The 25331-nt window shown below is 46.7% G+C and overlaps 1 non-coding gene across 1 annotated transcript; it reads right to left on the bottom strand.

Annotated features, from left to right (window-relative positions):
• Positions 1-640: 640 nt before the first annotated feature.
• On the bottom strand, positions 641-714 carry trnan-guu (transfer RNA asparagine (anticodon GUU)). Its single transcript has one exon. It is a non-coding gene; the product is annotated as a tRNA-Asn (tRNA).
• Positions 715-25331: the final 24617 nt, after the last annotated feature.

Here is a 25331-nt window from a genome sequence, read left to right as displayed (position 1 = left end):
GACTTTGTCTATTTATCATATCCATGCCCTTCATGATTTTATACATGCACAGTTACAACGTTTAAAAGACATTTGGATAAGTACATGAATATGAAAAGTTCGAAGGTTTATGGGTCAAACACTGGTAGGTGGGACGAGTTTAGTTTGAGGATATACTCAGCATGGAGTTTAGTTTGAGGATATACTCAGCATGGATGAAGGGTCTGTTCAGTGCTGTCTGACTCTGTGACTGTCCTGTACTAGCCTTAGAACCATTTTCTTACCTCCCCCCAAAACCATCCACTTCTTTGTTGTTCAAAACTCAGATGAACTTAGCCTTGAATATGTTCAATGACCCCACTTCTGAACTCAATTCCTCTTCGTAATATATCACTTGCCTTGCTCATTGCCTGCTGCATCTGCCCGACAACTGGCATTGACTGGAGGGTCTCTGAGACCCCTTTGTACATCCTGACATTATTCCTGGTGAAAGGCTTGTGCCCAAAACTAACTGTCCTGCTCCTCAGATGCTGCCTGATCTATTGCGCTTTTCCTGTGCCACATTTTCCGACTTTCACCTCTTGTCCTCACTTTCTCCACATTCCAATATATCACCATTTAAACAATTCACTGATTTTGTTTTAAGAAAATCCAAACACTCCGCCCCTGGGTGGTCTCGAACCACCAACCTTTCGGTTAACAGCCGAACGCGCTGACCAATTGCGCCACAGAGACAGGTACCAGCGCCTTCAAAGGGCTTATGCTCGAAACGTCGAATTTCCTATTCCTTAGATGCTGCCTAACCTGCTGTGCTTTAACCAGCAACACATTTTCAGCTCTGATATTCTCAGGACATGAACTGATCTGAGACATTGAAAGAATTCTCTGCATATCAGGAATTCAAACCCCTTCACGGCTGGGGATCAATGAGAAAATTCGTAAGAGGCAAAACACTGAAACGCTCGGAGGGTGGTGGCCCCGGTGTAGGAGGGCTAGTTCCTTGTGACATAGATGTGCCTGCAGGTGGTGGGATCAGACTATCCCCGGTGTCTCCACAGTGAATGTCCAAGGCTTTATTATGGAAAAGTAAAACTGATAGAAGACAATGGTAATTCTGGGCGGGGCAGGCTGAATTATGAATTGAACAGTAGCTTCCTCAAAGAGACAGCGGGGGTGGGGTGGCCAATCCTGTCTCTGTGGCTCAATAAATCAGTGCGTTCGGCTATCACTCAAAAGGCTGGTGGTTCCAGACCAGCGAGGGATAGGGTGTTGTTTGTTTCTCGCTCCGACCGCAGCGAATTTCGCGTTTTTACTGGTGTCAGGAAAATGTTTCCCAAACGGAAATCTTCTCCACTGAGGAAGTACAAAGGAGTTTCTGAATTGATTGAATTTCTAACGGAAAGGACTACGGATGCTGAGAATCCAAGACAGAAAGAGAAACTGCTGGAGAAACTCAGCGGGTTTGGCTGTACCTGGAGAAGGAAAAAAAAGTTCTGAAATGTTGTCTCTGATTCTCTTTCCACGGATGCTGCCTGACCTGCTGAGTTGCTCCTGCAACTTCTGTTGTTGTTTTTAACTGAATGTCCATTTCATCTTTCGGGATGAAACACACAGACTCGCCATTTGCAGATATTTAATCCTTTCGAAACCTGTGAAGTGACTGGATTCAAACAAACTCTGCTTTGATTCACTCGTCTCAGCTCCACAGGCAGACAGACTTGGGAAGTGAAGCTGTCAGTGTGGTTCTGTATTGGTGGGCCGAGTGGTTAATGCGATGGACATGAAACCCATTGCGGTTTCCCCACGCAGGTGTGAACCCTGCCGACTACAGTTGAGAAACGTCGTCAAAAAGAAAGGGAGATTGCTCCACGTTTTTTTTAAAGATGCAAATCAGTGGAGGGGTTGAAATATTTCAATCACATTGGGACTGGTCGGGAATCTGCAACCCACCGCCTGTCAGGGTGGAACAAGCAGATACCCACAGAGCTTCTTTTGAGGCAATGAGTCAAGTGTTTGGAAATGAGACTAGAACAGTGAGGGACATGAAATCGTGATCGAAATGAAGCAGGCACCTGAGGACAAGGGTGTTTTATTTGCTAGTGAAAGATACTGCTTCACAAAGTTGGGACTATGGAAAGCATTCGGTTTGAAGCCAGCATTAGGTCTGAATTCCTGATCTGCAGGAACGAGACTCTTCACTGTCTCGCTTCAGTAAGTGTCCCTGAGAACATCGGAGTCAAGTCACAGCGCTGTCAGAGGAGAGGAAGCTGAAATAGCCCCACACGCTGCTCACGAGCACATTTGACTCTCCTTAACTCACCGCCCCAACCACTGTGGTTCCTGGGAGTGGAAAGGGAACAATCACCAAAACCCAGTCTCAGCTTTGTAAATCTTCAGAAAATAAGAAAACCGTACATCCCTTTGGATCTTCTATCGTGACATGACAGCGTTGATTTTAAATGGCTGTCCAGTCAGTGCCGATTCGTTTTGGCTGAAAAAATGTTCCTTATCTCATCCCAGCATTTCTTGGCACAGGGAACTGTGTGGCAGAGTTCATGTACATATTTTCTTGTATGGTATAATAGAAGGAAATATCCCAACAATTAAAGGGAGTCAGGGGGCTGAGTTGAGTATGGTTGCCATTACAAAAGAGATAGTGCTAGAAAAGTTAAAAGGTCTTAAAATTGATAAATCTCCTGGTCCCGATGGGATACATCCTAGAGTTATGAGAGAGGTGGCTGAGGAAATAGCGGAGGCATTGGTTGAGATCTTTCAAGAGTCACTGGAGTCAGGAAAGGTCCCGGATGATTGCAAGATGGCTGTTGTAATCCCCTTATTCAAGAAAGGATCAAGACAAAAGATGGAAAATTATAGGCTAATTAGCTTAACCTCGGCTGTTGGTAAAATTCTAGAATCCATCATTAAGGATGAGGTTTCTAAATTCTTAGAAGAGCAGAGACTGATTAGAACAAGTCAACATGGATTTAGTAAGGGAAGTTCATGCCTGACAAACCTGCTGGAATTCTTTGAACAGGTGACAAGTAGGTTAGACCAGGGAAACCCAGTGGATCTCGTCTATCTAGACTTTCAAAAGGCCTTTGATAAGATGCCTCACGGGAGGCTGCTGAGCAAGGTGAGGGGCCCATGGTGTTCGAGGTGAGCTGCTGGGATGGATTGAGGATTGGCTGTCTGACAGAAGACAGAGAGTTGGGATAAAAGGTTCTTTTTCGGAATAGCAGCTGGTGATGAGTGGTGTCGCGCAGGGTTCGGTGTTGGGGCCACAGCTGTTCCCATTATATGATTTGGATGAAGGGACTGGGGGCATTCTAGCGAAGTTTGCAGATGATACGAAGTTAGGTGGACAGGCAGGTAGCACGGAAGAGGGGAGGCTACAGAAGGATCTAGACATTTTGGGAGAGTGGTCCAGGAAATGGTTGATGGAATTCAACGTGAGCAAATGCGAGGTCTTGCACTTTGGCAAAAACAATAAAAGCATAGACTACTTTCTAAATGGTAAGAAAATTAGTAAAGCCAAAGTACAAAGGGATCTGGGAGTGCTAGTCGAGGATTCTCTAAAGGTAAACATGCAGGTTGAATCCGTGATTAAGAAAGCGAATGCAATGTTGTCACTTATCTCAAGAGGGTTGAAATATAAAAGCAGAGATGTGCTACTAAGACTTTATAAAGCTCTGGTTAGGCCCCATTTGGAGTACTGTGTCCAGGTTTGGTCCCCACACCTCAGGAAGGACATACTGGCACTGGAACGTGTCCAGCGGAGATTCACACGGATGATCCCTGGAATGGTAGGTCTAACATATGAGGAACGGCTGAGGATCCTGGGATTGTATTCATTGGAGTTTAGAAGATTAAGTGGAGACTTAATAGAGACGTACAAGATAATACATGGCTTGGAAAGGGTGGACACTAGGAAATTGTTTCCATTAGGCGAGGAGAGTAGGACCCGTGGACGCAGCCTTAGAATTAGAGGGGGTCAATTCAGAACAGAAATGCGGAGACATTTCTTCAACCAGAGGGTGGTGGGCCTGTGGAATTCATTGCCACGGAGTGCAGTGGGGGCAGGGACGCTAAATGTCTTCAAGGCAGGGATTGATAGATTCTTGTTGTCTCGAGGAATTAAGGGCTACGGGGAGAACGCTGGTAAGTGGAATTGAAATGCCCATCAGCCATGATTGAATGGCGGAGTGGACTCGATGGGCCGAATGGCCTTACTTCCACTCCTATGTCTTATGGTCTTATGGTATGTTGTAAATAACATACGTTTGCTGGTTGTTTGTACTGGGTATTTCTGGTTCATTAGCCACTGTTTAATGCTGAGAGGGTTGAGTTGTCTGGACATCATTTCACAGATGTCTTTAATGTAAAGTAATGTGGCTAGCGTTTCTGCAGATGTTGTGTCTGCTTGTGTCAGTTTGTTGATGTGAAATTGGCACACTGGGTTTATTGGGTAGGCAAAATTGAGGACTGCAGATGCTGAAAACCAGAGTTTAGATCAGAGTGGTGCTGGAAAAGCGCAGCAGATCAGACAGCTTCCGAGGAACAGGAAAATCGACGTTTCGGGCTAAAGCCCTTCATCAGGAATAGAGGCAGGACGCTTCCAGGGGTGGCGAGATAAATTGGGGGGTGCTGGGCCGAAAGTAGCAAAGAGCACAATAGGTGAATGGTGGTGGGATGGAGGTGACAGATCAGAGAAGAGGGTGGAGCGGATAGGTGGGAAGGGAGATTGGCAGGTAGGACAGTTCATGAGGACAGCGCTGAGCTGGAAGGTTGGAACTGAGGTAAGGTGAGGGAGGGAAAATAAGGAAACAGATGCCCTGGGGTTGAATTCATCCCTGACGGAAGATGGGGCGTTCTTCCTCCAGGCATCGGGTGGGGAGGGAGCGGCGATGGAGGAGGCCCAGGACCTGTATATCCTCAGCAGAGTGGGACGGGGCGGGGGAGGTTGAAATTTTGGGCCATAGGACGATGGGGTTGATTGGTGCGGGTGCCCTGGAGATGCTCCCTCAAGCGCTGTGACTTGACTCTGCGAGGAGTCTCCAGTCTCCCCAATGTGGAGGAGACCGCATCGGGAGCAATGGATACAAGAAATGACATTGGTGGAAGCCTTCTCACAACCGTGGCGTGGGTTCGATTTCCGGGCAGGAAAGCAATCTTTAGTAGAGCTGTTGACGTACATGGACATATCCCTGGTGGTCTAGTGGTTAGGATTCGGCGCTTTCACCGCTGCGGCCTGCGTTCGATTCCCGGTCATGCAAGCAAGTTTCAGTGGATATTTTGGCTACCCACTCTCAGTTACATCTTGGTCTTGGTAGTTACTGGGTGCTGCAGTGTGTAATGGCTCGTTGAAATAGTGTCCTGATTCAGTTTGTTTGTATGTGTAGGGGTGATTGCTTCTGTAGCTAAGTACTTAGTTCGCGTGCGCTGTTTTCCTGTTAAGGCTGTTTTGAATTTACCATTGACTGCTCGCTCGACTGTGACATCTAGAAATCGCACTTTGGTGTTGTTCTCCTCTTTTGTGAATTTTATGCCAGTAAGGATATTGTTGATGGTGTTGTAGGTTTCCTCTAATTTGTTTCATTTTTTCATGACAAAAGTGTCATCACTGTGGCGGACACAAAGTTTGGGTTGGGTCGTTGGAAGAGCTGTTTGTTCGAGTGTCTGCATTATTGCTTCTGCTAGGAATCCTGATACTGGTGGTTTATTGGTTATTTCCTTTATTTGTTTGTAGGGCTTGTTACTGAATATGAAGTAGGTGGTAAGGCACAGTTCCACGAGGTTGACAGTGCTATCTTTGCTGATGAAGTTGGTGCTGTGTTTGTGTCTTTGGTTCTTCGAGTAGTGTCTTCAGTTTTCTTTGGCCACGTTGATGTTAATGGATGTGAACCGGGCTCTATGTCAAAGGACAGCATTATTCCATCCTCTTCTATCTTAGTGTCTTTGGTGTTCAAGAATTCTTGGATGGAGTAAATGGAGTGCCGTGAATCTTCGACTTGGTGTTTTAGTCTTCAGTAGATGCCTTTGAATAGTCTGTGTATTGGTGTTCCAAGTAGTGAGACTATGGCCTGAGGGGGGCTCCTGGTTTGAAGAGGAGCAGAACAACAACAAAGTGCCATTCTTAGTTGTCACAGTAGAGCGAACAGTCAATGGGGAACTTCAAACTAGCGTCTACAGAAAAACAACACACACAAACCAGATACTTAACTACAGAAACAATCATCCCAACACCCACAAACGAAGCTGCATCAGGACATTATTTCAACAAGCCACTACACACTGCAGCACAGAGAAACTACAAAGAGTACAAGAGAAATACGTATATAGAGTATTTAAGGAGAACAGGTACCCAATAAACCCAGTCCGCCGATTTCTCAGTGATGCTTCCAAGCTGACTCTCAAAACTTCGGTTTGTCCTTCCATTCTTTCATGTTTGTTTTTTGTGGGTTTTGAGAGGTTTCCCAATCCTCTGACTGTGTATTGGAGTTGGAAAGTTATGTTCTGGCTGTACAGGACATTGGTTAGACCACTTTGGGAATATTGTGTGCAATTCTGGTCTTCCTCCTATCAGAAGGATATTGTGGAAATTGAAAGGGTTCTAAAGAATCAATGGGTCCACAGAGGGGAAGAAGCCCTTCTGCTGCCCTGAGTGTGGGAAGGCCTTCAGTGATTCCTCTGCCCTGCTGACGCACCGGTTGGTCCACACCGGGGAAGGCTGTTCTCCGGCCACAAGTGCAAGATGGCCTTCAGCTGTTCTTCCCACCTGCTGAGACACCAGTGGGTCCACACCGAGGAGAGGCCGCTCTTCTGCCCCGAGTGCAGGAAGGGCTTTGCTCTTTCCTCCGACCTATTGACCCATTGGTCAGATGTCGTTCAGTTGCCCTCAGTGCAGGAAGGCTTTCAGCAATTCCATGGCCCTGCTGAGGCACCAGTCCGTCCACACTAGGGAGAAGCTGTTCTCCTGCCCCGAATGTGGGAAGGTCTTTACCCGCTCCTCCACACTGCCGAAGCACCAGCTAGTCCACACATGGGGGGAGGGAGGCGGGGGAGGGTGGGGTTTGGGGAGGCCATTCTGCTGCCCTAAGTGCGGGAAGGCCTTCAGCAATTCCTCCGCCCTACTGAAGCACCAATGTGTCCACACCGGGGAGATGCCCTTCTGTTGGCCCGAGTATGGGAAGAGGTTCATGTTTTCCTGCAACTTGCAGAAGCACCAGCGGGGGCACCAGCGCTCCCAGCAATCAGATCCTACCGGTGATGCTGCCTTGGGAACCCCCCAGGACTGAATCTCCTGCCAGCTCTGACAGTGGGTGCAGTGGGAGAGTAGGCGGGCTGTTTTTGTTTCTGATGGACTGCAATTGCCTCCCCCACCCCCCACAACCACAACCCCATGGTGGCTCAGGGTGTGCACTGCTGCCTCATGGCACCAGGAACCCAGGAATAATTTCAGCCTTGGGGGTCTGTGTGCAATTTAAGGATTTGTAGGAAAATGGATCAGAGTGGGTTAGTCTTTGGAAGATCAGTGCAGATGTGTTGGGCTGAAGGACCTGTTTCCACATTGTAGGAGTTCTTCGAACCTCTGAGCTTTGCTTTCAGTGGACACTGCTGCTCATTGAGCCAGGGACTGTACATTGCCAATGAAATGATCCAGAGAATCCTAAGACTGCAAGACCATTGGAGCAGAAGTTAGGCCATTTGGCCCGTTGAGTCAACTCTGCCATTCGTTAGTGACAAAAGTAGTGCAGATGAGATTAACTACAGTCTGGAAACAGGCCGTTCGTCCCAACAAGTCCACACCAACCCTCCGAAGAGTAACCCATCCAGACCCATTTCCCTCTGACTAATGTACCTAACTCTATGGGCAATTAAGCATGGCCCATCCACATGACCTGCACATCTTTGGTTTATGAAAGAAAACAGGTCCACCTAAAGAAAACCCACGCAGACACTGGGAGAATGTGCGAACTCCTCACAGACGGCCACCCAAGGCTGGAATCAAACCTGGGTCGCCGGTGCTGTGAGGCTGCAGTGGTAACCACTGAGCCAGTACATATTGCAAACCGATGTAGGCAAGCAGGAGGTTGGGAGAATACAGCAAGCCAGGCAACACCAGGATGTGGAGTAGTCAGCGTTTTGGGTATTAACCCTTTTTCAGGACTGAAAGGTTGACTTCTCGATGAGAAACGACTTACGGGAATGTTGCTGGGGGTTGGAGGGTTTGAGCTACAGGGAGAGGCTGAATAGGCTGGGGCTGTTTTCATTGGAGCATCGGAGGCAGAGGAGTGACCTAATAGAGGTTACAAAATTATGAGGGGCATGGACAGTGTAATAAACAAGGTCCTTTCCCTGGGATGGGGGAGTCCAGAACCAGAGAGCAGACATTTAGGGTGAAAGGCGAAATTAAAGGGACAACTTCTTCATGCAGAGGGTGGTACACATATGAAATGAGCTGCCAGAGTATATGGGTCAGGTGCTGTCAAATGGGACTAGATTAATTTAGGGTATTCAGGTCAGTATGGACAAGTTGGACCAAAGGGTTTGTTTCAATGCTGTACATGTCTCTGACTACTGGTCCTGATGTAAGTTTAAAATAGAGTCCAAGTAACATTGAATTTTTCAGTCTTGTTGAGCTCACCTCCTGAAAAGTTTTAAATGAATCCCTCCGAACGATACTGTTTAAAAATGCTGAGTTGGGCAAAGTATCCCATCAAGTTCAACACGAACCCAGAGTTGAAGAAGTCAGAAGTCAGAACATCAAGGGGACCAAACCTGATCACAATATTCCAGGTGCAGCCTCATCCACGTCCTGTATGACTACAACTTAACTTGCCAACATCTGTACTCAATTCCCTAACTGATGAAGGCCAGTGTGCTGAAACCTTTCCTCACTGCCTTGTGTACCGATGTAATCAGAGTTTAGGACCTACTTTAATCTGATCCACAATCCAGCTGTTGGGTGCCCAGAAGCAGAGTAGTGCAGCGGGAGTGTGCTGGGCACATGACCCAGAGGTCGATGGGTCAAAACCCTGTGATGCTGTTGCTCAATGTCTCTGTAAGCTGCTTTCATTTGCAAAGGTGCTCTGTTCTGTATCTTGCCTTTACACCTGCTTCCCAAGGCTTCTTCAGTGGCGGAGTGGCAGTGGCAGCAATCCCCCGGAGCTGGAGCAAGGCCCGAGCTCCAAGAAGCGGGGGGTCCGGCTGGAGGCTGGATTTACTCAAGGCTTGTATCTATTAACTAATTTAAATGGAACCTACTGTATGGGGCTATGGTTTACATTAAAACCGGAGGATCATGTCAGAGTGTTTGTTTATATTGAGCAGCTGTAGTTGGTAAAATACACTCTCTGGAGGAGCACCTTCTATGATGCTGCATTTCTTACCTTCTGCCCTTCCCCCATTTCTTATCTCCCAGCTTGATTTTATGTTTTTTTGGTCAAATTAATTTCATATTAATCAGACTTGGTATTCACTGTGTGCTATTAATTTGTTTGTTCGAATATTGTAAGTCAAAATTAATGCTGTAATTTCATTTCTGATGTCAGAGTTTGACATTGAATGTGCAGGTGTGAATACCAGTAAGTTGTGAAAATAAATCAAGAACTTGTGGTTTTTAACAAAAAGAGCAGTTCACTGATATTCATTGCATTGTCTCATTTGGGTGAGATGATTCAAATCTGACCATCAAACCGTTTCATGCAGTCACCCAATTTAATTAAAGTTTTCTTTAACTTAGTAAAAGAAAATAACTCCAGCAGGCTAAGATTTATGCAATCTATTTATAAGATTATGTCCATTGCTCGCAATATGGTCTCATCCACATTTAGGAAACTGGACGCCAACTAGCGGAATGTTTGAGGGAACAGCTCTGGGTCACAGAAACTAAACGCCTGTGCTGAACACTTTATCTCCCCCTCCCCTTCCATCAAGGACATGCAAGTCCTGGGCCTCCTCCACTGCCAAACTCTTGCTACCCGACGCTTGTCGGAAAAATATCATCTTCTGCCTTGGGACCCTCCAATTACATGGGATCAATGTACATTTCATCACTTTCCTCATTTCCTCTCCCGTACTTTGTCTCAGATCCAACCTTCCAATTCGACATCAACCTCTTGACCTGTCATACCTGTCCACCTTGCTTCTCACTTATTTGCTTCACCCTCATCTCTGACCTATCACCATCAATCCCTACCTCCATCTACCTATTACACTCCCAGCTGCCTTTCCCCCAGCCCTACGTCCTTCCCATTTATCTGTCAGCCCCTTTGGGCCACCCTTTATTCCTGATGAAGAGCTTAGGCTCTAAACCAAGACTGTGATGAAGCAACATCCTCAACAAATAGGAAATAGCTCCCAAGTCAGATTTCATCCCCTCTTCTGTTTCCCAGTTCTTTCAGAAATAAGAAATGTCTTTTTCTTCCACTAGAAAGTGGTCTTCCACTTTGCGCTGTCTGAAGTGTAAAGCCACACCATTACTTCAGCCACCTTTTAAGAATCCTTTCAACCTGTTTTTCTAACAATTGTGGAGGTGACCAAAAGCAAACATTTCACTCCTCCTCAATGCCCCGTTTCTCCTCCTATCAGCCATTTTGTCATGTTGTCTATGTTACATGCAGCCGAGTGCACTTGGTTTCTGAATTGAAATTGGCCATTGAAGTGAACAGGATTAATATTTATCGATGGCTAGCTGTGTTTGCACTAACTGTAATTATCCACCAATACAATGTCTTTTGTTCCACCAAAACTGGAAACAATGATCTGTATTTATATTGCAGTCGGATGTAGAAAAATCATTCGTGCCAGAGGCCTGAACCCCATTGCTTACCCCTGGTAAGTGATCCCCCCAACAAGTATCCAAAATGGTATACGTGTTCTTGAGGGGAACGACCGCAGGGGGTCGCTGCACTGGCTGCTTTCGCCAAGTCCCCCTCACTGTCACCCATCTGTCTGCAATCTTTGGAGTTCCTACTTCCCTAAAGCTCCGATCTGTGACCACTCTGCCTCCCGAATGATTCTAAGTTCATCCAACTCCAGGTCCAGTTCCCGAACACGGTCTTGGAGGAGCTGGAGATGGGTGCACTTCCGGCAAGCGTAATCAGTAGGGACGACAAGCAATGCCACACCTCCCCTTCTTTTACCCCCACCTCTGACCCTACTAAAACATTTAAATACTGGAACCTGCAACAACCAATCCTGTCCCTGTTCTACCCATGTCTCCGTAATAGCCACAACATTGAAATCCCAGGTACCAACCCACGCTGCACGTTCACCTATCTTATTTCATACACTTCTCACATTGAAGTACATACACTTCAAGTCACATTCCTGTTTAGAGGCACCGTCCTTCGAGATTGATGCCATGTTCCTAACCTCCCTACACTCAAGTTCCTGGGCTTTATTGGCAGAGGAATTGAGTTCCGGAGTCCTGAGGTCATGTTGCAGTTGTATAAGACTCTGGTGAGGCCTCATCTGGAGTATTGTGTGCAGTTTTGGTCGCCATACTATAGGAAGGATGTGGAAGCTTTAGAACGAGTGCAGAGGAGGTTTACCAGGATGTTGCCTGGAATGGTAGGAAAATCTTATGAGGGAAGGCTGAGGCACTTGGGGCTGTTCTCATTGGAGAAGAGAAGGTTCAGGGGAGATCTGATAGAAGTGTATAAGATGATTAGGGGTTTAGATAGGGTAGATACTAAGAACCTCTTACCGCTAATGGAGTCAGGTGTTACTAGGGGACATAGCTTTAAATTAAGGGGTGGTAGGTATAGGACAGATGTTAGGGGTAGATTCTTCACACAGCGGGTTGTGAGTTCATGGAATGCCCTGCCCGTATCAGTGGTGAACTCTCCTTCTTTATGGTCATTTAAGCGGGCATTGGATAGGCATTTGGAAGTTATTGGGCTAGTATAGGTTAGGTAGGATTCGGTCGGCGCAACATCGAGGGCCGAAGGGCCTGTACTGCGCTGTATCCTTCTATGTTCTATGTTCTAAGTTCCTGCACCCTAAAGCTACGGTCTCGGTTCCCATGCCCCTGCAGAATTAGTTTAAACTCCCCCCCCACCCCCAAAGAGCACTAGCAAACGTCCCACCAAGGATACTCGTGCCCCTCAGGTTCAGGTGTAGACCATCCTGTTTATAGAGGTCCAACCTTCCCCAGAAAGAACCCCAGTTATCCAGATACCGGAATCCCTTCCTCCTGCACCATCACTGTAGCCACGCATTTATCTGTTCTCTCCCACTATTCCTCAACTCGCGATCAAGTGGCATGGGTAACAAACCAGAGACAACAACTCTGTTTGTTCCAACTCTGCGCTTCCAACCTAACTCCCTGAAAGTATGCATAACATCCTCATCCCTCTTCCTACCTATGTCGTTGGTGCCAATGTGGACCATGACTTCGGGCTGCTCTCCGACCCCCTTAAGGACCCGGAAAACACGATCAGAGACATCACGTACCCTTGCACCTGGAGGCAACATACCAATCGTGAGTCTCTCTCGCCCACACAAAACCACATATCTGCGCCCCAAACTATCGAGTCCCCAATAACTCTTGCTCTGCCCTTTTCCAACCTTCCCTTCTGAGCATTGGGAACAGGCTCCGTGCCAGAGGCCTGAACCCCACTGCTTACCCCTGGTAAATCGTCCCCCCTACAAGTATCCAAAATGATACACTTGTTCTTCAGGGGAACGACCGCAAGGGGTCGCTGCACGGGCTGCTATCTCCAAGTACCCCTCACTATCACCCATCTGTCTGCAATCTTTGGAGTTGCTACTTCCCTCAAGCTGCGATCTATGACCCCCTCTGCCTCCCGAATGATTCTAATTTCATCCAACTCCAGCTCCCGTTCCCGAAGACGGACTTGGAGGAGCTGGAGATGGGTGCACTTATGGCAAGTGTAATCAGCAGGAACGACCATGGCATCCCTCACCTCAAACATGTTGCAGTGGAACATTGCACTGTCTTCGCTGCCATCCCTCCAAAAGTAACCTTTAAAAAAGACTAGATCTGAAGAATAGAACAAGCAAAATGCAGAACTTACCTGCTTACCATAACGGATCTTATTATAAGGTTAGAGGAGGAGTGCGGGTGGGAGGGACTACCCCTGTAGTGCCTCGGGTTACTCACCTGCGCGCATTTATAGGAAGAGAAACCTACCCAGGTTAGCTTGCGCTACACCAGCTTCCAGGTCCACTCCGCGCTTTTTTGCAATAAAGGCGCGCAGGAGAGTCCCGGAGATGTGACTTGACTCTAAGTCTCCCCAATGTTATAGAGATCGCATCGGGAGCAATGGACACAAAAAAAGTTACATTGCTGGATGCACCGGTGAAAGTCTTCTTACTGCTGCAGCCCGGGTTCGATTCCCGGGCAGCGAGGCCATTTTCAGCAGAGCTACAAGGGCGGCTTTATGTCTCCCTGGTGGTCTAGTGGTTAGGATTTGGCGCTTTCGCGGCCCGGGTTCGATTCCCGGTCAGGGAAGCTGTTTTTAGCTGGCCTACGGGCTGTCCATTCTTCTGAAATGCGCTTTACCGGTTAGTCGGGATAGTGCAGTTTGGTGGAGCTGTGATCTTAATGAATGACGAAGTAGGCTTGCCCAAATGGTCTACTCCTGCTTCTGTTAATTTGAATCTGTAGCACTGTATTTCCAGCGGCGGGAGTTTTCCCATGGCACAAAGGTGGTTTCCTAAAATAAATTTAAACCCCTTGCTTTGCTTGAACTCAAACTGCATTGACTTGGAGGAGAGTGGGATTTGCAAAGTGCCCTCCCCTCCACACGTGCCTCAACTGCAGGACAGCTGTCCGGCCCGCCTCCATTGTTGACGTCACAATGCGGATGCAGCCCTGTCAGTTTCAGAGTGAAACTTCCTCCCTCTGGGCAATATCTGGGAGCAAAGCAATGTCTCTCTCTTTCCATATACCATCCTCCAGCAGCGAGGGGGGAGGGGAGGTACGGGTGGGTGAAACACTATTCATTTGTAGCAACTGGAGTGAACCCAGGGAGGGAGCAGACACTCCAAAGGTGCTCAAATACTTTCCATCTCTCTTAAAGCTATTTTCCTCGTGTATTCCCTCAGTTTGGCACGTATACAGTTTGCACCCTCGAAAAGGATTGCTCCTTTACTCATGTTCACAACTAAAAAGTTAGATTCCCAAGGAACTGGGCAGCATTTAAGGGATTGGCATATTATTAAAAAAAGTGTAGGACACCGACTGCATGTGGCTCGTTCGTCTAGCGGTGGGATTCTCACTTCGGGCCTCTTGATGCGTGGTCGTGTGCCAGATCCCGCGTTCAAATACTGGACGAGTCCTAGCTTCTTACATTATCTTGTGCGAAAACGGATAATCAATTTTCTCAAAAAGCAGCTTCGTTAAACGAGATCCGACTTCCTGAATCAGGGATTGGGCAGAACTACCATTACAATGAACGTGGCAATGGCAGCACTTATTCAAAGCGAAAACAAGTTTTAGTTCACACAGAGGATGGTGGGCGTTTGGAACGCGTTGTCAGCAGAGTGGTAGAGGCAGGCACGGTAGATTCATTCAAGATGCGTCTGGATAAATGCATGAGTGGGTGGGGAATAGAGGGATACAATACTTAGGAATTGACCAACTGGTTTAGACAGTACATTTGGATCGGCTCAGGCTTGAAGGGCCTGTTCCTGGGCTGTAAATTTTCTTTGTTCTTTATTCTATATGGTGTATATCTGATATTGTTGGCTGTTGTAAAAGTTTGTTTGAAATTATTATTCACCTTCTAATGTAATAATGGAGTTACGTCCTTTTTTGTAATTATTTTTTATTTAATAGGCCAGCAGGAAGTCATTCAGCAATTTTACTGCCTTTCTTTTCTCAAGCAGTCTTAACATTTCATTTTCATATCCTTGATTCAGCTCCATTTCCAGCATCTTTGGAAATGGAGTTTATTCCATGTTATTGTCACTGAAATGAAGTTTTCCTCCATACATACCGAACCCTATCTGGCTGCATGAGAGTTTTCAGGTTTCTGTGGCCTGGATAATATGTGATCAGCAGGCATCTGGCAATCTACAGGAATTGCCACCTATGTTATGTTCATTTAACTGTACTGACAGTGATCACTTATTTTGTGATTTTTCTTTGCAGGAAGACGTGCAGAAAGAAATCTGAAAGCAAATGATACATCAACTTCTGACAGAGCCACTTGATTCATTGGGCCTTGAATATCAGCAGCCATTCCAATCAAGAAGACATGTTTGCGTGAAAGATTTTGGACACTGGTGTGGCAGGAAGAATACTGAGACACCCGAGTGAGGGAGATTCAGTGCGCTGACTGTGAAAAGTGCTTCAAACCATTTACTCAGCTTAGGGGAATCAAATTCTCACCCCTCACGGTGGGGATAGACTGGTAATTTCAAACCCAGAGTAACACAAGGAAAGCTCCTTCAATGGGGAAACCGTGGAGATGTGGGGACCGTGGGAAAGGATTCCCTTCCCCATCCGTGCTGAAAACCCACAGACTCATTCACACAGGGGAGAGGCCATTCACCTGCTCAGTGTGCAGGAAGGGCTTCAGTCGGATCAGCCATCTGCAGGCGCACGAGTGAGTCCACAAGGGAGAGAAGCCATTCACGTGCCCCATGTGCGGGAGAGGGGTCACTCAGACAGCTGCACTGCTGTCCCACCAGCGGGTCCACACCGGAGAGAGGCCATTCACCTGCTGTAAGTGCCGGAAAGGATTCACCTGCTCCTCCCACCTGCGGAGGCACCAGTGAGTTCACGCGCCATCGCAGGGGGATTGAACGAACGATGGCCGAGTGCCAAGTGCTTATGCACGAAACGCGATTCTCCTGCCCCTTGGATGCTGCCTGACCTGCTGAGCTTTTCCAACACCACGCTCTCGACTCTGATCTCCAGCATCTGCAGTTTTCACTTTCTCCTCGAGGGCAAGGTTGGACTTGTCTTTTATTCACTCATTCACTCCTTACAGCCTCTCCTTTGTTGTGGCCTAACTGCACATACATCAATGCAAGTTTCAGAAAGATTTTTGCAGCTTTCTTTTTGAAAAAATAACATTCTTCCCGACTTTAATGACGTTTCTGAATATACAGTTTTAGTTATTCTCAATTTTAAATATCAACTATTTCCCACATGCCGTGTTTCCCAGGTAAAGTCATCACCATCCATTCTCTCTCTCCCCTGAGAAACACTTCATACAGCGATCAAAGAGGGCTGAGGCACGAGAAAGGACGATTGTAGGGGGGGGGGATAAGGGGTTCGCTGGTGATGGTGGAGAAAGGAGGGAAATGGACAGGGGAATAGACTGTGGTTCAGAGGGTTGGGGAAGAATAGAGGTGCAGTGTGAGGAGAGAGAATGGGCAGGGGGCAGTGAATGGGGAGAAAATGGACAGGGGGCAGAATATGAAGAGAGAGACGGCACAAATGCCACCTTCTCCAGGCCTGGTGTCAATGTCCAACGAACTGGAACCCACTCCTCCCACATTTCTCAATATACACGTGGCTAAGGCAATGGTACCATATCATCATTCCAGGCCATTCACACCGACCTTCCCAACAGCATCCCACTTCGACTCACTCGATTACGCTACAGCCCTGCAGTTCCCCATGGCTATTTCCTGATGAAGGGTTTTGCCCGAAACGTCAATTCTCCTGGTCCTCAGATGCTGCCTGACCGGCTGTGCTTTTCCAGCTCCACACTCTCGACTCTAATCTCCAGCATCTGCAGTCCTCACTTTCGCCCAGTAAGGGGTGAATGTTCTATTCCTAGTCTTTTAGATCTTTCAAAATCTTTCTCCCACACCCTAAGCCTTTACCCTCTAGTTTTGGAATACCTCTACCCTGGGGAAAGGACAGAAACGTTGAGCAGCCAGACAAAATGCAAAAGAAATAAAATGTAGAGGCACAGGGAAAAAAATCGGCAAAATAAAATAGCGTCGGCATTTGTCTCCCGTATTCGCATTTGGACGCTTAATATTTGTTGTGATCGGGAGGTGCCCGTGTTGGACTAAGGTGTACGTGCTCAACGTTGGACTGCTGTGCTGTATCAGAGTTGAATATTGTGGCGCTGGAAAACCACAGTAGGTCAGACAGCAACTGAGGAGGAGGAGGGTTGACGTTTCGGGCACGAGACCTTCATCAGGAATGATGTGTGGATCGACAAAGGGGCCTCAGTGTCCTTCTACACCAGTCACTGCCAGTTGTCAGAAAGTGCAGCAAGCAATGAACAAAGCAAGTGGTATATCAGCGAGAGGAATTGAGTTCAGAAGTGAGGATGTCTTCCTACAGTTAGGTCGGTTATTGAATTTATTCAAGGCTGAGTTCATGTGACTTTGAAGAACAAAGAAGTTATGGGAGGAGGCAAGAAAATGGTTTTAAGACCAGTACAGAGCAGTTACAGAGTCATACAGCACAGAAACAGACCATTCAGTCGAACACGTCATGCTGATGGTGTTCTGAAACTAACCTGGTCCCACCTGCCAATGATTGGCCCATATCCCTCCGAACTTTCCCTATTCATGTACTTATCCAAATGCCTTTTAAACTTTGTAACTGCACCTGCATCCAGCAACTCCTCTGGACATTGATTCCTCACACAATCTACTCTTTATCTTTTAGAAAAAAGGTGCCCCTCATGTCTTTTTAAAATATTTCTTTCTTCACCTTCAAAATTTGCTCCCTAATCTTGAAACATCCACACTAGGGAAAGAATACTTGCCGTTCACCTCATTTATACCTCTCATGATTTTATAATCCTCTCTAAGGTCACCTCTCAATCTCTGATGCTCCAGTGAAAAAAGTCTCAGCCTATCCATCTAGATGCAGGTATGTTTATATCCAGTTATGAACTGTTCAATGCTGGTGCCAGCTGGAAATATAAATGACCTATTCCTGCTTCCAATTCTCTCACTGTGTCCAGGACAGCAGGAGACCATACAACATAGGTGCAGAAATTAAGCCATTTAGTCCATCAGATCTGCTCCACCATTCAATCACGGCTGATATGTTTCTCAACCCCGTTTTGAAATATGGATTTTGGAAAGGCAGATCAGGGCAGGATCTACACTTTTAATGGGGAGTGTTGTTGAATAAACATACCTTGGAGTGCTGGTTCATAGTGGAGTCGCAGGTAGACAGGATAGCAAAAAAGGTGTTTGGTATATTTGCTTTTATAGGTCAGTGCATTTCAATATAGATGTTGGGAGGTCATGTTGCGACTGTAAAGGACATTGATTAGGCCACTTTTGGAATACTGCATTCGGTTCTGGTTTCGCTGCTACAGGAAAAGTGTTACAAACTTTTGCAAGGATTTGGAAAAGATTTACAAGGCTATTGCCAAAGTTGGAGGGTTTGATCTATCTGGAGAGGCTGAATCGGCTGGGTTGTTTTCTCTGGATCATTGGGGGCTGAGGGGTTACTTTATAGAAGCTCATAAGGAGCATGGATAGGGTGAATAGCCAAAATCTTTTCCCCAGAGTAGGGGTTTCCAAAACTAGAGGGCATAGGTCTGAGGTGAGAGGGGAAATATTTAAAAGGAACTTTACAGGCACCTTCCTTACGCAGAGGGTGTTGTGTGTATGGAAAGAGCAGCCAGAGGAAGTGGTGGAGGCTGGTATAATTAAAGCATTTTAAAAGGCATCTGGTAATAGGGAGAATTGAGAGGGATATAGGTTATGTGCTGACAAATGAGACTATGTTAATTTGGGATATCTGGTCAGCACGGACAATTTGGACTGAAGGAAAGCAGAAGTGTCATTGTGAAGATTGGACTTTCAGAGCAGCTTTCAAGGATGTTTCATCCTTACTGGGAGCAGAAGCTACAATGAAATCTTTAATTTGTGAGACAGCAACTGAGTGAGTGAGGACATTCAGAATATTGGTGGAAAGTGGGAATTTGTTTTAATGTGGAGTTGAAGTGATTGAAGTAAAGTGTGCTGACAGGGAACCTAGTGAAGGGTTAGGTGAGTTTTTGTTTTAAACTGCTCATTTCTTTCAGCCTCCAACATTGTATTTCCAATGCTGTCCATCAGTGGGAGCGGTGAATCAGTAACTGGTAGCGTTAGAAGCCTTACGATTTTCAGTACTGCAGGTATTGCATTGTCTCATCAGCTTTGTAAAGGTTACTGGCAGCAGCAGTCTGTTACTGTTGCGGTAAATCATAGAATCACTACAGCGTGGAAGCAGGCCATTCATCCCATCAAGTCCACACTGACCCATCCAACGAGCCACCCAGACCCACGCTATTTAGTCGTTTCTGCCGGTGAGTGAGACTAGGTCACAAGATTAGGGAGTAGGTTTAAGACAGAGGAGAAGGAACTGCTTTTCCCGGAGAGTGGTGAATCTATGGTAATCTCTGCCCAAGGAAGCAGTAGAAGCAGCCATATTCAAGACATAGTTCGATGGGATTTTGTACGGTAGGTGAATTTAGGATAGTCAGGATAATGCAGGTAAGAGGAGCTGAGATGATGGATAGACGAACCATGATCTTAATGAATGGTGGAGTAGCTCGAAAAACGAAATCGCCTACTCCTGCTTCTATTACTGCGAATGTATAAACATGCATTTTCATGGCCAATCCGAATCAAGGCAGATGAGCAACGTAGTAATGTGGAAAATGAACATCAGAGAATGATAGAAAGGGACTCGGAAAGTAAATGTCCCAGTCCAAAGATGTGCAGGTCAGGTCAAATGACCATGCTAAATTGTCCATAGTGTTAGGTTCATTAATCAGAAAGAAATGGGTCTGGGTGGGTTACTCTTCAGGGTGTCGGTGTAGACTTGTTGGGCCGAAGGGCCTGTTTCCACACTGTAGGGAATCTAATCTAATCAATCAAAACTGGATTCTACAGAACACAAAATTTGAAACTGAAGACTGTATGGCTGAATGTGTGCTGCAATGTAACAAAACTGAATGAATTGACTGCACACATTGAAGAGAATAATTAAGATCTGAGACTCCTTACGGGGACATGGCTTCAGGATGACAAGGATTGGATCTGAACATTGAGGGGGCACGTGGCATTCAAGTTGAAAAGGAAGCGAGGTAAAGATAGAGGGTTGGCACTGCTAATCAAAGCACTAATAACATGGTACTCTGGTGTCAGCTCGGATTTCAGGTCCTGATTTCTCTCTCCTCTTCTCCCTGTTGCCACAGAGTAAGATGTTGTCTGTTCTCGGCTCAGCTGGCTTTCTACTGAAACAATGAGCCCCTTTTACACCTTCCAGAGCAATAAATCATTCAGTCGAACAAGGCCCAATCCAAATATTCTCAGTTTGATAACCATCCAGACTGAGAGAGTCATCTGTGCAGGGAATAAAACAAGAAAAATGAAACAAAATTAAACATAATTGCACATTTGGTGCTTAAAGTGTGTTAATTAGATAGTAGAACAGAATTAGGGGTCTCCCAGGATTCTTATCATCCTCTACTTGAGGAATTCTCTCTCCCTAACAATATTTATATCAACAGAAATAAAACATTTGTTATGAAATAGACATAGAGATATACAGCACGGAAATAGACTTTTTGATCCAACACATCCATGCTGACAAGATGTCCTATATAAATCTAGTATCCCATTTGCCAGCATTTGGCCCATATCCCACCAAACCTTTCCTATTCACACACTCATCCAGATGCCTTTTAAATGTTGTAATTGTACCAGCCTCTACCACTTTCTCTAGCCTATTTACCCTATCCATGCTCCTCATGATTTTATAAATGTCCATAAGATCACCCCTCAGCCTCCGACCCTCCAGGGAAGCAGCCCCATCCTATTCAGACTCTCCTTCTACCACAAACCCTCCAACTCTGGCGACATCCTTATCAAGCTTTTCTGCACACTTTCAAGTTTCACAACATCGTTCCTATCCTATCGTAGGGAGACCAGAATCGAATGCAATAATCCAAAAGTAGCCGAACCAATGTCCTGCACTGGGGCACTGACTAATAAACGCAGGCATATCAAACACCTTCTTCACTATCCTGTCTATGTGTGACTCCCCTTTCAAGGAACTATGAACTTACCATCGAGCCATACAGCATGATCATGGACCTTTGGTCCAACCAGTCCATGCCAAACATAATCCCAAACTAAATCAGTCTCTCCTGCCTGCTGTTGGCCTGTATCCCTCCAAACCTTTCCTAGTCATGTCCTAAAACAAATGTATTTTTATTGTACCCGCATCCACCGCTTCCTGAGGAAGTTCATTGCACACATCAATCACCATCTGTGTAAAATTAGTATTTGAATGGCAAGGACGAAATGGTTTATGAAAATAAACAGCTTCTACCAAACCCACTACAGCATGTATGGTAGGAACTCTGGAGTCTTTCAAATCGGTATTTCCATGGAGTGGAGGGGGGGAGTAAAGTGTTGGATTCACAGAGGTGGGCCTCTTCTGAGAGTGTAAAACTAAAATTAAACCCCGTGCTTTGCTAGAACTCAAACCGCATTGACGTGGAGGAGAGCGAAAGGAGTTTGCAAAGTGTCCTCCCCTCCCCATGTGCTTCAGCTGCAGGGCAGCGCAGGCGCAGTGCGTCCCCCCACCCCATTGTGGACGTCACAACGTGGAGGCAGCCCTGTTAATTTCAGAGTGAAACTCCCTCCCTCTGGGTAACATCTGGGAGTAAAGCAATGTCACCCCCTTTCCATTCCTCATCCTGGGAGGGGAAGAGAGAGAGGCATGGGGGGAGTGTAGGGTGAGGTGGAGACTGTTCACTTGTAGCAACTGGAGTGACTCCATGGAGGGAGCAGGCTCTCCAAATGTGCTCAGATGCTCTCTGTCCCTCTCAAAGGTATTTTCCTTGTGTATCCCCTCAGTTTGGCACGTACACAGTTTGCACCTTGGAAAAGGTTTGCTTCTTACCTCATCTTCAGAATTATAAGGGTAGTTTCTCATGGAAGTATTTAAGGGATTGGCACATTGATTTCAAATGTTGATATATGTTGCTTCATATGGTGTATATCTGATATTGTTGGCTGTTATAAAAAACTTTGTGGCTATGATTTTACACCTTCTAATGCAGTAATAGAGTTACATTCTATACTTGTCTTTTTTTTTATTTACTAGGACAGCAGGAAGTCATTCAGTAACTTCACTGGCTTTCTTTTCCCAAGCAGCCTTGGCATTTCATTATCATATTCTTGATTCAGCTCCATTTCCAGCACCTTTGTCGACAGCTTGTTCCAGGTTATTGCGATCTAAATTAAGTTTTCCTCCATACACACTTAAGACTATCTTGTTGCATGAGGGTTTTTTGTGTCCTGCATAATATATGGTCAGCACTCATCTAGCAATCTACAGGAATTTCCACCAATGTTATGTTCATTTAACAGTACTGACAGTGATCACTCAACTTGTGATTTTTTTTTGCAGGAAGACATGCAGAAAGAAATCTGAAAACAAATGATACATCATCTTCTGACAGCGCCACTTGAGTCAATGGGGCTTGAATATCAGCAGCCATTCAATTCGAGAAGAAATGTTTGTTTTTGTCTGTGTGAGAGATTTTGAACACTGGTATGGCAGGAATAATACCGAGACACCCGAGTGAGGGAGATTCAGTACGCTGTCTGTGAAAAATGCGTCAAACAATTTACTCAGCTTGGGGGATCAAAATCTCACCCCTCACAGTGGGGAGAGACTATGCATCCATTCTGTTTTTAATTTCAAACCCAGTGCGACACAAAGAATGCTCCCCTTATGGGGAAACCATGGAAATGTGGGGACTGTGGGAAAGGGTTCCCTTCCCCATTGGGGCTAGACACCCACAGATGCGTTCTCACTGGGGAGACGCCATTCTCCTGCTCGGTATGCGGGAAGGGATTCAGTTGGCTGTGCAGCCTGCAGACACAACAGCGAGTTCACACCAGGGAGGGGCCGTTCATCCGCCGCCATTGTGGGAAATGATTCATTCAGTCGTCCCACCAGCAGACACACCAGCAGGTTCACAGCAGGGAGAGGCTGTTCTGCTCTCTGTGTGGGCAGCGATTTATCGATGCATCCCACCTCCTGAAACACCAGCGGGTTCACATGGGGGAGAGGCCGTTCACCTGCTCTGAGTGCAGGAGGGATTTGTCGATTCTTACACCTTGCTGACCCACCAGCAGGTCCACATCGGAGAGGCACCATTCACCTGCCCTAAGTGCGAGACGAGCTTCAGTCATGTGGGCAACTTGTGGAGACACCAGCTGATCCACACCAGGGAGAGGCCGTTCACATGCTCTGTGTGCAGGAAGGGGTTCACTCAGACATCTGCACTGTAATCTACCAAAGGGTCCATATCATGGAGAGGGCGTTCATCCGCTGTCAGTGTGGAAAGGGCTTCACCCGCTCCTCCCACCAGCGAGTTTTGGAATTTTTTGAGGAGGTAACTGAAGATGGACAAGGGAGATCCAGTGGATGTAGTGTACCTGGACTTTCAGAAAGCATTTGATAAAGTCCCACATAGGAGGTTAGTGAGCAAAATTAGGGCGCATGGTACTGGGAGCAAAGTACTGACTTGGATTGAAAATTGGTTGGCTGACAGGAAACAAAGAGTAATGATAAATGGTTTCCTTTCAGAATGGCAGGCGGTGACCAGTGGGGTACCGCAGGGATCAGTGCTGGGACCACAGCTTTTTACAATATATATTAATGATAGGGTGGCAGGCTTTGGTTCATTAATATGTAAATCCCAGAACTTGTTTGAAGCACATTCTCGTCACAACGTAAGGTCTGTATCCCAATCTTAAGTGAGACTGGTTCGATTTCCAAAGTAGGAATTTATAAAATCTCACATAGATTGACTGCCTGTAGATTGTATTTGGCTCAAAAAGCGGACAATGTATCTGCAAATACAAAATCACACCAAAGCCTTATATGTAAGTGTACATGCATGAGAGTGCGTGTGATTGTGTGCATGCTTGATAAAGTGTGTGAGTGATAGAGTATCAGCCTGTGAGAGGGTGCATATGTGTGTGTCTGAGAGAGGGATCTGTGTGACTGTGAGAATGTGTGCTTTGTGTGGGTGTGAGAGAGCGTGGCAGTGAAGTGGGGTTACCTGTCATGTGACATGAATCCAAGGTCCTGGTTGATGCCATCCTCATGTGTGGCCTCTGCTGCGCCACTAAAACTGAATAAGCAATTACATAGCACACATTGGAGAGGGCAGGGTGGGACTTGTCTTTCGATTTGCAGACGGTGGGAGGTTCTGGGTGCTGGAAACTAGGGAAAACACATGCTGGAGGACCTTCAGCACAGAGACATGCAGCTGGAAGCCAGGCTGCAAACACGTTGGGGGAATCATCAAACCCCCTACACTGTGGAAACAGGCCCTTTGGCCCAACAATCCACACTTACCCCCCCCCTTAGAGCATCCCACCCAATAACCTCCACAGCTAATCCCTCAATTTAGAACACCCAATCCACTCTAAGCTGCACACCTTGGGAGGAAACCAGAGCACCCAGAGATTGGGAGAGGGGGGTAGGAAAGTGCAAACTCCACACAGACAATCACCCTGAGGGTGGAATCGAACTCAAGGCCCTGGCACTGTGAGGCAGCGGTGCTAACCACTAAATTGCTGCCGCGCCGCTGGCAGTCTTGGACTGAAGGAATCGATTGGCTTCATGCCAGTCCTCGTGACACTCCAGGTAAAAAATGAGGTCTGCAGATGCTGGAGATCACAGCTGAAAATGTGTTGCTGGTTAAAGCACAGCAGGTTAGGCAGCATCCAAGGAATAGGAAATTCGACGTTTCAGGCATTAGCCCTTCATCAGGAATGAGGAGAGTGTGCCAAGCAGGCTAAGATAAAAGGTAGGGAGGAGGGACTTGGGGGAGGGGCGATGGAGATGTGATAGGTGGAAGGAGGTCAAGGTGAGGGTGATAGGCCGGAGTGGGGTGGGGGCGGAGAGGTCAGGAAGAAGATTGCAGGTTAGGAGGGCGGTGCTGAGTTGAGGGAACCGACTGAGACAAGGTGGGGGAAGGGGAAATGAGGAAACTGGAGAAATCTGAATTCATCCTTGTGGTTGGAGGGTTCCCAGGCGGAAGATGAGGCGCTCCTCCTCCAGCCGTCGTGTTGTTATGTTCTGCCGGTGGAGGAGTCCAGGGACCCGCATGTCCTCGGTGGAGAGGGAGGGAGAGTTAAAGTGTTGAGCCACGGGGTGGTTGGGTTGGTTGGTCCAAACATCCCAGAGGTGTTCTCTGAAGCGTTCCGCAAGTAAGCGGCCCGTCTCCCCAATATAGAGGAGGCCACATCGGGTGCAGCGGATGCAATAGATGATGTGTGTGGAGGTACAGGTGAACTTGTGGCGGATATGGAAGGATCCCATGGGGACTTGGAGGGAAGTGAGGGAGGAGTTGTGGGCGCAAGTT

Source organism: Hemiscyllium ocellatum (genome assembly GCF_020745735.1).
Source record: "Hemiscyllium ocellatum isolate sHemOce1 chromosome 27 unlocalized genomic scaffold, sHemOce1.pat.X.cur. SUPER_27_unloc_34, whole genome shotgun sequence".
Taxonomy (NCBI): domain Eukaryota; kingdom Metazoa; phylum Chordata; class Chondrichthyes; order Orectolobiformes; family Hemiscylliidae; genus Hemiscyllium; species Hemiscyllium ocellatum.
Note: the sequence above shows the minus strand (reverse complement) of the source record. Positions and strands in the feature narration are given on the sequence as shown.